Raw genomic sequence first — 15,976 nt, forward strand, 5'->3', positions numbered from 1 at the left:
GAGTATGATACAAATGTTAAGATCAAGAGTATAATACAAAAGTCAAGATCAAGAGTATACAAATGTTAAGATCAAGAGAATAATAAAAATGTTAAGATCAAGAGTATAATACAAATGTTAAGATCAAGAATATAATACAAATGTTAAGATCAAGAGAATAATACAAATGTTAAAATCAAGAGTATAATACAAATGTTAAGATTAAGAGTATAATACAAATGTTAAGATCAAGAGTATAATACAAATGTTAAGATCAAGAGTATAATACGAATGTTAAAATCAAGAGTATAATACAAATGTTAAGATCAAGAGTATACAAATGTTAAGATCAAGAGTATAATACAAATGTTAAGATCAAGAGTATAATACAAATATTAGGATCAAGAGTATAATACAAATGTTAAGATCAAGAGTACACAAATGTTAAGATCAAGAGTATACAAATGTTAAGATCAATAGTATAATACAATCGTTAAGATCAAGAGTATAATAAAATGTTAAGATCAAGAGTATACAAATGTTAAGATCAAGAGTATAATATAAATGTTAAGATTAAGAGTATAATACAAATGTTAAGATCAAGAGTATAAAAATATTAAGATCAAGAGTATAATACAAATGTTAAGATCAAGAGTATAATACAAATATTAAGATCAAGAGTATAATACAAATGTTAAGATCAAGAGTATAATACAAATGTTAAGATCAAGAGTATAATACAAATGTTAAGATCAAGAGTATACAAATGTTAAGATCAAGAGTATAATACAAATGTTAAGATCAAGAGTATAATACAAATATTAAGATCAAGAGTATAATACAAATGTTATGATCAAGAGTATAATACAAATGTTAAGATCAAGAGTATAATACAAATGATAAAATCAAGAGTATAATACAAATGTTAAAATCAAGAGTATAAAAATGTAAAGATCAAGAGTATAATACAAATGTTAAGATCAAGAGTATAATACAAATGTTAAGATCGAAAGTATTCTACAAATGTTAAGATCAAGAGTTCAATACGAATGTTAAAATCAAGAGTATAATACAAATGTTAAGTTCAAGAGTATACAAATGTTAAGATCAAGAGTATAATACAAATGTTAAGATCAATAGTATAATACAAATATTAAGATCAAGAGTATAATACAAATGTTAAGATCAAGAGTATAATACAAATGTTAAGATCAAGAGTATAATACAAATGTTAAGATGAAGAGTATACAAATGTTAAGATCAAGAGTATAATACAAATGTTAAGATCAAGAGTATAATACAAATATTAACATCAAGAGTATAATACAAATGTTATGATCAAGAGTATAATACAAATGTTAAGATCAAGAGTATAATACAAATGTTAAAATCAAGAGTATAATACAAATGTTAAAATCAAGAGTATAAAAATGTAAAGATCAAGAGTATAATACAAATGTTAAGATCAAGAGTATAATACAAATGTTAAGATCGAAAGTATTCAAATGTTAAGATCAAGAGTATAATACAAATGTTAAGATCAAGAGTATAATACAAATGTTAAGATCAAGAATATAAAAATATTAAGATAAAGAGTATAATACAAATGTTTAGATCAAGAGTATAATACAAATGTTAAGATCAAGAATATACAAATGTTAAGATCAAGAGTATAATACAAATGTTAAGATCAAGATTATAATACAAATGTTAAGATCAAGAGTATACAAATGTTAAGATCAAGAGTATCATACAAATGTTAAGACCAAGAATATAATTCAAATGTTAAGATCAAGAGTATAATATAAATATCATGATCAAGAGTATACAAATTTTAAGATCATGAGTATAATACAAATGTTAAGATCAAGAGTATAATACAAATGTTAAGATCAAGATTATATTACAAATGTTAAGATCAAGAGTATAATACAAATGTTAAAATCAGGAGTATAATACAAATATTAAGATCAAGAGTAATCAAAACATAAGTTCAAGTGTATAATTCAAATGTGAAGATAAAGAGTATAATACAAATGTTTAGATCAAGAGTATAATACAAATATTAAGATCAAGAGTATAATAAAAATGTTAAGATCAAGAGTTTAATACAAATGTTAAGATCAAGAATATAATACAAATGTTAAGATCAAGAGTATTATACAAATGTTAAAATCAAGAGTATAATACAAATGTTAAGATTAAGAGTATAATACAAATGTTAAGATCAAGAGTATACAAATGTTAAGATCTAGAGTATAATACAAATGTTAAGATCAAGAGTATCATACAAATGTTAAGATCAAGAGTATACAAATGTTAAGATCACTAGCCTAATACAAATGTTAAGATCAAGAGTATAATACGAATGTAAAGATCAAGAGTATACAAATATTAGGATCAAGAGTATAATAACAATGTTAAGATCAAGAGTATAATACAAATGTTAAGATCAAGAGTATAATCCAAATGTTAAGATGAAGAGAATAAAAATGTAAAGATCAAGAGTATAATACAAATGTTAAGATCAAGAGTATAATACAAATGTTAAGATCAAAAGTATACAAATGTTAAGATCAAGAGTATAATATAAATGGTAAGATTAAGAGTATAATACAAATGTTAAGATCAAGAGTATAAAAATATTAAGATCAAGAGTATAATACAAATGTTAAGATCAAGCGTATAATACAAATGTTAAGATCAAGAGTATAATACAAATGTTAAGATCAAGAGTATAATACAAATGTTAAGATCAAGAGTATAATACGAATCTTAAAATCAAGAGTATAATACAAATGTTAAGATCAAGAGTATACAAATGTTAAGATCAAGAGTATAATACAAATCTTAAGATCAAGAGTATAATAAAAATATTAAGATCAAGAGTATAATACAAATGTTAAGATCAAGAGTACACAAATGTTACGATCAAGAGTATACAAATGTTAAAATCAATAGTATAATACAATCGTTAAGGTCAAGAGTATAATAAAATGTTAAGATCAAGAATATACAAATGTTAAGATCACGAGTGTTATACAAATGTTAAGATCAAGAGTATAATACAAATGTTAAGGTCAATAGTATACAAATGTTAAGATCAATAGTATAATACAAATGTTAAGATCAAGAGTATAATATGAATGTTAAGATCAAGAGTATAAAATTATAAGATCAAGAGTATAATACAAATGTTAAGATCAAGCGTATAATACAAATGTTAAGATCAAGAGTAAACAATGGTTATGATCAAGAGTATAATACAAATGTTAAGATCAAGAGTATAATACAAATGTTAAGATCAAGAGTAGGCAAATGTTAAAATCAAGAGTATACAAATGTTAAGATCAAGAGTATAATACAATCGTTAAGATCAAGAGTATAATACAAATGTTAAGATCAAGAGTATACAAATGTTAAGATCAAGACTATTATACAAATGTTAAGATCAAGAGTATGATACAAATGTTAAGATCAAGAGTATAATACAAAAGACAAGATCAAGAGTATACAAATGTTAAGATCAAGAGAATAATAAAAATGTTAAGATCAAGAGTATAATACAAATGTTAAGATCAAGAATATAATACAAATTATAAGATCAAGAGAATAATACAAATGTTAAAATCAAGAGTATAATACAAATGTTAAGATCAAGAGTATAATACAAATGTTAAGATCAAGAGTATAATACAAATGTTTAGATCAAGAGTTCAATACGAATGTTAAAATCAAGAGTATAATACAAATGTTAAGTTCAAGAGTATACAAATGTTAAGATCAAGAGTATAATACAAATGTTAAGATCAAGAGTATAATACAAATATTAAGATCAAGAGTATAATACAAATGTTAAGATCAAGAGTAAACAATGGTTATGATCAAGAGTATAATACAAATGTTAAGATCAAGAGTATAATACAAATGTTAAGATCAAGAGTAGGCAAATGTTAAGATCAAGAGTATACAAATGTTAAGATCAAGAGTATAATACAATCGTTAAGATCAAGAGTATAATACAAATGTTAAGATCAAGAGTATACAAATGTTAAGATCAAGACTATTATACAAATGTTAAGATCAAGAGTATGATACAAATGTTAAGATCAAGAGTATAATACAAAAGACAAGATCAAGAGTATACAAATGTTAAGATCAAGAGAATAATAAAAATGTTAAGATCAAGAGTATAATACAAATGTTAAGATCAAGAATATAATACAAATTATAAGATCAAGAGAATAATACAAATGTTAAAATCAAGAGTATAATACAAATGTTAAGATCAAGAGTATAATACAAATGTTAAGATCAAGAGTATAATACAAATGTTAAGATCAAGAGTTCAATACGAATGTTAAAATCAAGAGTATAATACAAATGTTAAGTTCAAGAGTATACAAATGTTAAGATCAAGAGTATAATACAAATGTTAAGATCAAGAGTATAATACAAATATTAAGATCAAGAGTATAATACAAATGTTAAGATCAAGAGTATAATACAAATGTTAAGATCAAGAGTATAATACAAATGTTAAAATCAAGAGTATAATAAAAATGTTAAGATCAAGAGTAAAAATGTTAAGATCAAGAGTATAATACAAATGTTAAGATCAAGAGTATAATACAAATGTTAAGATCAAGAGTATGATACAAATGTTAAGATCAAGAGTATAATACAAAAGTCACGACCAAGAGTATACAAATGTTAAGATCAAGAGAATAATAAAAATGTTAAGATCAAGAGTATAATACAAATGTTAAGATCAAGAATATAATAAAAATGTTAAGATCAAGAGAATAATACAAATGTTAAAATCAAGAGTATAATACAAATGTTAAGATCAAGAGTATAATACAAATGTTAAGATCAAGAGTATAATACAAATGTTAAGATCAAGAGTATAATACGAATGTTAAAATCAAGAGTATAATACAAATGTTAAGATCAAGAGTATACAAATGTTAAGATCAAGAGTATAATACAAATGTTAAGATCAAGAGTATAATAAAAATATTAAGATCAAGAGTATAATACAAATGTTAAGATAAAGAGTACACAAATGTTAAGATCAAGAGTATACAAATGTTAAGATCAATAGTATAATACAATCGTTAAGGTCAAGAGTATAATAAAATGTTAAGATCAAGAATATACAAATGTTAAGAACACGAGTGTAATACAAATGTTAAGATCAAGAGTATAATACAAATGTTAATGTCAATAGTATACAAATGTTAAGATCAATAGTATAATACAAATGTTAAGATCAAGAGTATAATATGAATGTTAAGATCAAGAGTATAAAATTATTAAGATCAAGAGTATAATACAAATGTTAAGATCAAGCGTATAATACAAATGTTAAGATCAAGAGTAAACAATGGTTATGATCAAGAGTATAATACAAATGTTAAGATCAAGAGTATATTACAAATGTTAAGATCAAGAGTAGGCAAATGTTAAGATCAAGAGTATACAAATGTTAAGATCAAGAGTATAATACAATCGTTAAGATCAAGAGTATAATACAAATGTTAAGATCAAGAGTATACAAATGTTAAGATCAAGACTATTATACAAATGTTAAGATCAAGAGTATGATACAAATGTTAAGATCAAGAGTATAATAAAAAAGACAAGTATAATACAAATGTTAAGATCAAGAATATAATACAAATTATAAGATCAAGAGAATAATACAAATGTTAAAATCAAGAGTATAATACAAATGTTAGGATCAAGAGTATAATACAAATGTTAAGATCAAGAGTATAATACAAATGTTAAGATCAAGAGTATAATACAAATATTAAGATCAAGAGTATAATACAAATGTTAAGATCAAGAGTATAATACAAATGTTAAGATGAAGAGTATAATACAAATGTTAAAATCAAGAGTATAATACAAATGTTAAGATCAAGAGTAAAAATGTTAAGATCAAGAGTATAATACAAATGTTAAGATCAAGAGTATAATACAAATGTTAAGATCAAGAGAATGATACAAATGTTAAGATCAAGAGTATAATACAAAAGTCACGATCAAGAGTATACAATTGTTAAGATCAAGAGAATAATAAAAATGTTAAGATCAAGAGTATAATACAAATGTTAAGATCAAGAATAAAATAAAAATGTTAAGATCAAGAGAATAATACAAATGTTAAAATCAAGAGTATAATACAAATGTTAAGATCAAGAGTATAATACAAATGTTAAGATCAAGAGTATAATACAAATGTTAAGATCAAGAGTATAATACGAATGTTAAAATCAAGAGTATAATACAAATGTTAAGATCAAGAGTATACAAATGTTAAGATCAAGAGTATAATACAAATGTTAAGATCAAGAGTATAATACAAATATTAAGATCAAGAGTATAATACAAATGTTAAGATCAAGAGTACACAAATGTTAAGATCAAGAGTATCCAAATGTTAAGATCAATAGTATAATACAATCGTTAAGATCAAGAGTATAATAAAATGTTAAGATCAAGAGTATACAAATGATAAGATCACGAGTGTTAAACAAATGTTAAGATCAAGAGTATAATACAAATGTTAAGGTCAATAGTATACAAATGTTAAGATCAAGAGTATAATACAAATGTTAAGATCAAGAGTATAATATAAATGTTAAGATCAAGAGTATAAAATTATTAAGATCAAGAGTATAATACAAATGTTAAGATCAAGCGTATAATACAAATCTTAAGATCAAGAGTAAACAATGGTTATGATCAAGAGTATAATACAAATGTTAAGATCAAGAGTATAATACAAATGTTAAGATCAAGAGTATAATACAAACGTTAAGATCAAGAGTATAAAAGAAATGTTAAGATAAAGAGTATACAAATGTTAAGATCAAGAGTATAATTCAAATGTTAAGATTAAGAGTGCACAATTGTTAAGATCAAGAGTATACAAATGTTAAGATCATGAGTATAATACAAATGTTAAGATCAAGAGTATAATACAAATGCTAAGGTCAAGAGTATACAAATGTTAAGATCAAAAGTGAAATACAAATGTTAAGATCAAGAGTATAAAACAACTGTCAAGATCAAGAGTATACAAATATTAGGATCAAGAGTATAATAAAAATATTAAGATCAATCGTATAATACAAATGTTAAGATTTAGAGTATAATACAAATGTTTAGATCAAGAGTATAATACAATCGTTAAGATCAAGAGTATAATACAAATGTTAAGATCAAGAGTATACAAATGTTAAGATCAAGACTATTATACAAATGTTAAGATCAAGAGTATGATACAAATGTTAAGATCAAGAGTATAATACAAAAGACAAGTATAATACAAATGTTAAGATCAAGAATATAATACAAATTATAAGATCAAGAGAATAATACAAATGTTAAAATCAAGAGTATAATACAAATGTTAGGATCAAGAGTATAATACAAATGTTAAGATCAAGAGTATAATACAAATGTTAAGATCAAGAGTTCAATACGAATGTTAAAATCAAGAGTATAATACAAATGTTAAGTTCAAGAGTATACAAATGTTAAGATCAAGAGTATAATACAAATGTTAAGATCAAGAGTATAATACAAATATTAAGATCAAGAGTATAATACAAATGTTAAGATCAAGAGTATAATACAAATGTTAAGATCAAGAGTATAATACAAATGTTAAAATCAAGAGTATAATACAAATGTTAAGATCAAGAGTAAAAATGTTAAGATCAAGAGTATAATACAAATGTTAAGATCAAGAGTATAATACAAATGTTAAAATCAAGAGTATGATACAAATGTTAAGATCAAGAGTATAATACAAACGTCACGATCAAGAGTATACAAATGTTAAGATCAAGAGAATAATAAAAATGTTAAGATCAAGAGTATAATACAAATGTTAAGATCAAGAATAAAATAAAAATGTTAAGATTAAGAGAATAATACAAATGTTAAAATCAAGAGTATAATACAAATGTTAAGATCAAGAGTATAATACAAATGTTAAGATCAAGAGTATAATACAAATGTTAAGATCAAGAGTATAATACGAATGTTAAAATCAAGAGTATAATACAAATGTTAAGATCAAGAGTATACAAATGTTAAGATCAAGAGTTTAATACAAATGTTAAGATCAAGAGTATAATACAAATATTAGGATCAAGAGTATAATACAAATGTTAAGATCAAGAGTACACAAATGTTAAGATCAAGAGTATACAAATGTTAAGATCAATAGTATAATACAATCGTTAAGATCAAGAGTATAATAAAATGTTAAGATCAAGAGTATACAAATGATAAGATCACGAGTGTTAAACAAATGTTAAGATCAAGAGTATAATACAAATGTTAAGGTCAATAGTATACAAATGTTAAGATCAAGAGTATAATACAAATGTTAAGATCAAGAGTATAATATAAATGTTAAGATCAAGAGTATAAAATTATTAAGATCAAGAGTGTAATACAAATGTTAAGATCAAGCGTATAATACAAATGTTAAGATCAAGAGTAAACAATGGTTATGATCAAGAGTATAATACAAATGTTAAGATCAAGAGTATAATACAAATGTTAAGATCAAGAGTATAATACAAACGTTAAGATCAAGAGTATAAAAGAAATGTTAAGATAAAGAGTATACAAATGTTAAGATCAAGAGTATAATTCAAATGTTAAGATTAAGAGTGCACAATTGTTAAGATCAAGAGTATACAAATGTTAAGATCATGAGTATAATACAAATGTTAAGATCAAGAGTATAATACAAATGTTAAGATCAAGAGTATACAAATGTTAAGATCAAAAGTGAAATACAAATGTTAAGATCAAGAGTATAAAACAACTGTCAAGATCAACAGTATACAAATATTAGGATCAAGAGTATAATGAAAATATTAAGATCAATCGTATAATACAAATGTTAAGATTTAGAGTATAATACAAATGTTAAGATCAAGAGTATAATACAAATGTTATGATCAAGAGTATAAAACAAATGTTAAGATCAAGAGTATAATACAAATGTTAATATCAAGAGTATAATACAAATGTTAAGATCAAGAGTATAATATAAATGGTAAGATCAAGAGTATAATTCAAATGTTAAGATTAGGAGTATAAAAATATTAAGATCAAGAGTATAATACAAATGTTAAGATCAAGCGTATAATACAAATGTTAAGATCAAGAGTATACAAATGTTAAGATCAAGAGTATAAGACAAATGTTAAGATCAAGAGAATAATTCAAATGTTAAGATCAAGAGTGCACAAATGTTATAATCAAGAGTATACAAATGTTAAGATCAAGAGTATAATACAATCGTTAAGATCAAGAGTATAATACAAATGTTAAGATCAAGAGTATACAAATGTTAAGATCAAGAGTATTATACAAATGTTATGATCAAGAGTATGATACAAATGTTAAGATCAAGAGTATAATACAAAAGTCAAGATCAAGAGTATACAAATGTTAAGATCAAGAGAATAATAAAAATGTTAAGATCAAGAGTATAATACAAATGTTAATATCAAGAATATAATACAAATTTAAAGATCAAGAGAATAATACAAATGTTAAAATCAAGAGTATAATACAAATGTTAAGATCAAGAGTATAATACAAATGTTAAGATCAAGATAATAATACAAATGTTAAGATCAAGAGTATAAAAATATTAAGATCAAGAGTATAATACAAATGTTTAGATCAAGCGTATAATACAAATGTTAAGATCAATAGTATACAAATGTTAAGATCAAGTGTATAATTTAATCGTTAAGATCAAGAGTATAATACAAATGTTAAGATCAAGAGTATAGAAATGTTAAGATCAAGAGTATAATACAAATGTTAAGATCAAGAGTATAATACAAACGTAAGGATCAAGAGTATAATACAAAAGTCAAGATCAAGAGTATACAAATGTTAAGATTAAGAGAATAATAAAAATGTTAAGATCAAGAGTTTAATACAAATGTTAAGATCAAGAATATAATACAAATGTTAAGATCAAGAGTAAAATACAAATGTTAAAATCAAGAGTATAATACAAATGTTAAGATCAAGAGTATAATACAAATGTTAAGATCAAGAGTATACAAATGTTAAGATCATGAGTATAATACGAATGTTAAGATCAAGAGTATAATACAAATGTTAAGATCAAGATTATACAAATGTTAAGATCAAGAGTATAATACAAATGTTAAGATCAAGATTATACAAATGTTAAGATCAAGAGTATAATACAAATGTTAAGATCAAGAGTATAATACAAATATTAAGATCAAGAGTATAATACAAATGTTATGATCAAGAGTATAATACAAATGTTAAGATCAAGAGTATAATACAAATGTTAAAATCAAGAGTATAATACAAATGTTAAAATCAAGAGTATAAAAATGTAAAGATCAAGAGTATAATACAAATGTTAAGATCAAGAGTATAATACAAATGTTAAGATCGAAAGTATTCAAATGTTAAGATCAAGAGTATAATACAAATGTTTAGATCAAGAGTATAATACAAATGTTAAGATCAAGAGTATACAAATGTTAAGATTAAGAGTATAATACAAATGTTAAGATCAAGATTATAATACAAATGTTAAGATCAAGAGTATACAAATGTTAAGATCAAGAGTATCATACAAATGTTAAGACCAAGAGTATAATTCAAATGTTAAGATCAAGAGTATAATATAAATATCAAGATCAAGAGTATACAAATTTTAAGATCATGAGTATAATACAAATGTTAAGATCAAGAGTATAATACAAATGTTAAGATCAAGATTATATTACAAATGTTAAGATCAAGAGTATAATACAAATGTTAAAATCAGGAGTATAATACAAATATTAAGATCAAGAGTAATCAAAACATAAGTTCAAGTGTATAATTCAAATGTTAAGATAAAGAGTATAATACAAATGTTTAGATCAAGAGTATAATACAAATATTAAGATCAAGAGTATAATGAAAATGTTAAGATCAAGAGTATACAAATGTTAAGATCTAGAGTATAATACAAATGTTAAGATCAAGAGTATCATACAAATGTTAAGATCAAGAGTATACAAATGTTAAGATTAAAAGCGTAATACAAATGTTAAGATCAAGAGTATAATACGAATGTCAAGATCAAGAGTATACAAATATTAGGATCAAGAGTATAATAAAAATGTTAAGATCAAGAGTATAATACAAATGTTAAGATCAAGAGTATAATCCAAATGTTAAGATGAAGAGCATAAAAATATAAAGATCAAGAGTATAATACAAATGTTAAGATTAAGAGTATAATACAAATGTTAAGATCAAAAGTATACAAATGTTAAGATCAAGAGTATAATATAAATGTTAAGATTAAGAGTATAATACAAATGTTAAGATCAAGAGTATAAAAATATTAAGATCAAGAGTATAATACAAATGTTAAGATCAAGCGTATAATACAAATGTTAAGATCAAGAGTATAATACAAATGTTAAGATCAAGAGTATAATACAAATGTTAAGATCAAGAGTATAATACGAATGTTAAAATCAAGAGTATAATACAAATGTTAAGATCAAGAGTATACAAATGTTAAGATCAAGAGTATAATACAAATGTTAAGATCAAGAGTATAATACAAATATTAAGATCAAGAGTATAATACAAATGTTAAGATCAAGAGTACACAAATGTTAAGATCAAGAGTATACAAATGTTAAGATCAATAGTATAATACAATCGTTAAGGTCAAGAGTTTAATAAAATGTTAAGATCAAGAGTATACAAATGTTAAGATCACGAGTGTTATACAAATGTTAAGATCAAGAGTATAATACAAATGTTAAGGTCAATAGTATACAAATATTAAGATCAAAAGTATAATACAAATGTTAAGATCTAGAGTATAATATGAATGTTAAGATCAAGAGTATAAAATTATTAAGATCAAGAGTATAATACAAATGTTAAGATCAAGCGTATAATACAAATGTTAAGATCAAGAGTAAACAATGGTTATGATCAAGAGTATAATACAAATGTTAAGATCAAGAGTATAATACAAATGTTAAGATCAAGAGTAGGCAAATGTTAAGATCAAGAGTATACAAATGTTAAGATCAAGAGTATAATACAATCGTTAAGATCAAGAGTATAATACAAATGTTAAGATCAAGAGTATACAAATGTTAAGATCAAGACTATTATACAAATGTTAAGATCAAGAGTATGATACAAATGTTAAGATCAAGAGTATAATACAAAAGTCAAGATCAAGAGTATACAAATGTTAAGATCAAGAGAATAATAAAAATGTTAAGATCAAGAGTATAATACAAATGTTAAGATCAAGAATATAATACAAATATTAAGATCAAGAGAATAATACAAATGTTAAAATCAAGAGTATAATACAAATGTTAAGATCAAGAGTATAATACAAATGTTAAGATCAAGAGTATAATACAAATGTTAAGATCAAGAGTATAATACGAATGTTAAAATCAAGAGTATAATACAAATGTTAAGATCAAGAGTATACAAATGTTAAGATCAAGAGTATAATACAAATGTTAAGATCAAGAGTATAATACAAATATTAGAATCAAGAGTATAATACAAATGTTAAGATCAAGAGTACACAAATGTTAAGATCAAGAGTATACAAATGTTAAGATCAATAGTATAATACAATCGTTAAGATCAAGAGTATAATAAAATGTTAAGATCAAGAGTATACAAATGTTAAGATCACGAGTGTTAAACAAATGTTAAGATCAAGAGTATAATACAAATGTTAAGGTCAATAGTATACAAATGTTAAGATCAAGAGTATAATACAAATGTTAAGATCAAGAGTATAATATAAATGTTAAGATCAAGAGTATAAAATTATTAGGATCAAGAGTATAATACAAATGTTAAGATCAAGCGTATAATACAAATGTTAAGATCAAGAGTAAACAATGCTTATGATCAAGAGTATAATACAAATGTTAAGATCAAGAGTATAATACAAATGTTAAGATCAAGAGTAGGCAAATGTTAAGATCAAGAGTATACAAATGTTAAGATCAAGAGTATAATACAATCGTTAAGATCAAGAGTATAATACAAATGTTAAGATCAAGAGTATACAAATGTTAAGATCAAGACTATTATACAAATGTTAAGATCAAGAGTATGATACAAATGTTAAGATAAAAAGTATAATACAAAAGTCAAGATCAAGAGTATACAAATGTTAAGATCAAGAGAATAATAAAAATAGTAAGATCAAGAGTATAATACAAATGTTAAGATCAAGAATATAATACAAATGTTAAGATCAAGAGAATTATACAAATGTTAAAATCAAGAGTATAATACAAATGTTAAGATCAAGAGTATAATACAAATGTTAAGATCAAGAGTATAATACAAATGATAAGATCAAGAGTATAATACGAATGTTAAAATAAAGAGTATAATACAAATGTTAAGATCAATAGTATACAAATGTTAAGATCAAGAGTATAATACAAATGTTAAGATCAAGAGTATAATACAAATATTAAGATCAAGAGTATAATACAAATGTTAAGATCAAGAGTATAATACAAATGTTAAGATCAAGAGAATAATACAAATGTTAAAATCAAGAATATAATACAAATGTTAAGATCAAGAGTATAATACAAATGTTAAGATCAAGAGTACACAATTGTTAAGATCAAGAGTATACAAATGTTAAGATCAAGAGTATAATACAAATGTTAAGATCAAGAGTATAATACAAATGTTAAGATCAATAGTATACAAATGTTAAGATCAAAAGTGAAATACAAATGTTAAGATCAAGAGTATAAAACAAATGTCAAGATCAAGAGTATACAAATATTAGGATCAAGAGTATAATAAAAATATTAAGATCAAGAGTATAATACAAATGTTAAGATTTAGAGTATAATACAAATGTTAAGATCAAGAGTATAATACAAATGTTATGATCAAGAGTATAATACAAATGTTAAGATCAAGAGTATAATACAAATGTTAATATCAAGAGTATAATACAAATGTTAAGATCAAGAGTATAATATAAATGTTAAGATCAAGAGTATAATTCAAATGTTAAGATTAGAAGTATAAAAATATTAAGATCAAGAGTATAATACAAATGTTAAGATCAAGCGTATAATACAAATGTTAAGATCAAGAGTATACAAATGTTAAGATCAAGAGTATAATACAAATGTTAAGATCAAGAGAATAATTCAAATGTTAAAATCAAGAGTGCACAAATGTTAAGATCAAGAGTATACAAATGTTAAGATCAAGAGTATAATACAAATGTTAAGATCGAAAGTATTCAAATGTTAAGATCAAGAGTATAATACCAATGTTAAGATCAAGAGTATAATTCAAATGTTAAGATCAAGAGTATAAAAGAAATGTTAAGATCAAGAGTATACAAATGTTAAGATCAAGAGTATAATACAAATGTTAAGATCAAGAGTTCACAATTGTTAAGATCAAGAGTATACAAATGTTAAGATCAAGAGTATAATACAAATGTTAAGATCAAGAGTATAATACAAATGTTAAGATCAAGAGTATACAAATGTTAAGATCAAAAGTGAAATACAAATGTTAAGATCAAGAGTATAAAACAAATGTCAAGATCAAGAGTATACAAATATTAGGATCAAGAGTATAATAAAAATATTAAGATCAAGAGTATAATACAAATGTTAAGATCAAGAGTATAATACAAATAATAAGATCATGAGTATTATACAAATGTTAAGATTAAAAGTATAATACAAATGTTAAGATCAAGTGTATACAAATGTTAAGATCAAGAGTGAAATACAAATGTTAAGATCAAGAGTATAGATCACAAATGTTAAGATCAAGAGTATACAAATGTTAAGATTATGAGTATAAAACAAATGTTAAGATCAAGAGTATAATACAAATGTTAAGATCAAGAGTATACAAATGTTAAGATCAAGAGTATAATACAAATGTTAAGATCAAGAGTATAATACAAATGTTAAGATCAAGAGTACAATACAAATGTTAAGATCAAGAGTATAATACAAATGTTAAGATCAAGTGTACAATACAAATGTTAAGATCAAGAGTATAATACAAATGTTAAGATCAAGAGTATAATACAAATGTTAAGATCAAGAGTATAATACAAATGTTAAAATCATGAGTATAATACAAATGTTAAGATCAAGAGCATAATACAAATGGTAAAATCAAGAATATAATACAAATGTTAATATCAAGAGTATAATACAAATGTTATGATCAAGAGTATAATACAAATGTTAAAATCAAGAGTATATTACAAATGTTAAGATTGAGAGTATAATACAAATGTTAATATCAACAGTATAATACAAATATTAAGATCAAGAGTATAATACAAATATTAAGATCAAAAGTATAATACAAATGTTAAGATCAAGAGTATAATACAAATGTTAAGATTAAGGGTATAATACAAATGTTAAGATCAAGAGTATACAAATGTTAAGATCAAAAGTATAATACAAATGTTAAGATCAAGAGTATAATACAAATGTTAAGATCAAAAGTATAATACTAATGTTAAGATCAAGAGTATACAAATGTTAAGACCAAGAGTATAATACAAATGTTAAGATCAAGAGTATAATATAAATGTTAAGATCAAGAGTATACAAATGTTAAGATCAAGAGTATAACACAAATGTTAAGATCAAGAGTATAATACAAATGTTAAGATCAAGAGTATAATACAAATGTTAAGATCAAGAGTATAATACAAATGTTAAAATCATGAGTATAATACAAATGTTAAGATCAAGAGTACAATATAAATGTTAAGATCAAGAGTATAATACAAATGTTAAAGTCAAGAGTATAATACAAATGTTAAGATCAAGAATATAATACAAATGTTAAGATCAAGAGTATAATACAAATGTTAAGATCA

Source organism: Hydra vulgaris, chromosome 09, assembly GCF_038396675.1.
Source record: "Hydra vulgaris chromosome 09, alternate assembly HydraT2T_AEP".
Taxonomy (NCBI): Eukaryota; Metazoa; Cnidaria; class Hydrozoa; order Anthoathecata; family Hydridae; genus Hydra; species Hydra vulgaris.